Genomic DNA, 2,293 nt, shown 5'->3' with positions numbered 1-2,293 from the left:
ATACTTTCTTTATTAAAAAATTGCACGGCATCTCTATATAGGTACACATTTCTATAGGTTCCTCACTTAATGCCCTAACATTAATATGCATTGCAGCACGTTTCATGATTGTTAGAACACCTATGACAATGGGAATAGCTAATGATAGAGCATGAGCGTCAGGTCCTCATGCCTCTGTTTTACATATTTCTTCATAAAGGTGGAATACTTTGTCAGAAATTAAAAATACAACAGATGACCTGAATTTTAGGCACATTATGCACAAAAGAGTTGAGCGTGCTCTTAAGAGTGTCGACGGTGTCTTTTAACTCGAGATCAGAGAGGGAGAATTGCATAGAAATTAGTCTGAAACCGGAGCCATCCCTGCTAAGTTCCTCGGTTAGAGATGGGAGAGGAGAGGTTATCTGCTCAGCCGCTGGGACCTTGACAGGCTCACTTCTGCTCAGTCAAATCGCTGTGCTTCCTTGCAGCTCTGCAGAGCCGTACACAAACAGTAGCTAATAACATGCTCCGAGACTCCGTTAGGTCACGATTAGGGTCCTCGGGGTGCACAGATCTGGTGGGGTCACGGGGGGTTACCAAAGCCAGGTGGAGTCTGGGACAAATTTATTAAGGGAATGAGATCATGTAGGGTACTCTTAAAAGTAGCGTCAACAAGGGCAGACACCTGAAGGCCAGCTGGTGCTCCGTGCCACTGACAACACTCACCTGCCAATAAAGGATGAAGATATTTCCACTACAGTTCGTTACCCTGCCTCGCTTTGTGTGCCTCCCCTTCAGATGCTTTGCTGGGCATTTACTGTCTGCAGTTATTAAAATAATTTCCACATATTAATGTTCACGAGGCAGAGTATCCATTTATCTGTGCCATTAAATTTACATTGCCAACTTCTGTAAAATGTATTTCCCTCAAAGCGATTGTGTCTTGTAGGGAAACATAAAATCTTACATTTTGTATTATGTGTGTAAACTTAAGTGTACTGATAGAATTTGCAAATCACTCTGAAAATGCATTGAATAATAATGAATAATACATAACTGCTGAGCAAATTAGACTGGTGTGAGCTCCAGTGTGCCCCACTACGAGTGTTAGCTGAATGCCATGAAAGATCTCGATATTAAGGATGAAAAATTGGGTGAGTAAGCGGCACTAGCAAGCTGGATCAGTCTCATGGTAAACAATTTAGCGTGGGGGCGTTCAGTAATTACTGCTTTCAGTCTCATTTAGGAAGCCTGTTGGCGCTCGGGAGCGTGATGTCACTGCGATGCTGGATGCGTTTCTAGATTCGTGATGTGCAGATATGAACAGTGATTTAAGTGACAGGACGTTTGAGCTGTCATGCCCGCTTTGAACACTTCCTATTTTTCCCCCTCCTTTTTTTTTTTCCTGCTCCCCTTCTAGACAGTGTCACGCCTACTTTTGTCTGAACACATATTGCTCAGTTTAACTGCTACTTTTTTGTCTTACAAGTGTGTGTGTGTGTGTGTGTGCGGGAAGGAGCAGTAAATGATCAGCAACCTTGAAGCCTGTTTATGTCTTCGACTAACATGGGAGTTCATTGAAAAATCAAATGAAGATACGCATTATGTACACTTATGTACATACATTGCAAATTAGCAACGCAGAGCATTGCATATGTATGTGCATGCGTGTGTGTGTGTGGCTGCAGGATAAGATAAGCAACAAGCATTTTGGGCTTGTAAACACAATCATAGAGGAGCGTCTGTTGGTTTGTGTCCTTATTATTTTTGGCAGGGTTGCATATGTTCCCTGTGCAGAGCCGAGCTTGATTATCATTCCAATCAGCAGAGGTGGAGAGAGTCACATTAATTTGTAGTAATTAATAGCACTGCTGCATCTGACAGCACATGCTAACGAGACCCTTTGATTGTTTGGATCTCTAAGTGTGCCTCTCCTTGTTTGCATCACCTCGGAGGAATTCGTAATATCAAAGCTTAGCGCTATCTGATACTTGTCAAAATGCAATTTATAAAAGTTTAATTCTTTTATTGATTTAGTTTAGGTTTGATGCCTGCAGTGTCAGCTCCCCTGGTAGAACTTAGTGGATTCAAATGCTTGTCACCAGCTCGGCCTCCTTTTTACTGAGAACAATTGCCATAGGCCAGCCCAACAGGCATGGTTTAATTGCCATTAATTAAAAGCATAAATCTTTTTCTTCAGTTGCTCTGCTCTTAAACAGGGCTTTGCTTTTTTTTTCTCTGCTTGTCAGAATCCCTCCTGGCTAGTCAGGATTCAACCCCCCCCCACCCCCATCCTCCTCCTCATCCCCCC

Source organism: Morone saxatilis, unplaced genomic scaffold (assembly GCF_004916995.1).
Source record: "Morone saxatilis isolate NCDOM2014 unplaced genomic scaffold, NCSU_SB_2.0 Contig12, whole genome shotgun sequence".
In the NCBI taxonomy this organism is placed as follows: domain Eukaryota; kingdom Metazoa; phylum Chordata; class Actinopteri; family Moronidae; genus Morone; species Morone saxatilis.
This window is presented reverse-complemented; position numbering follows the sequence as displayed.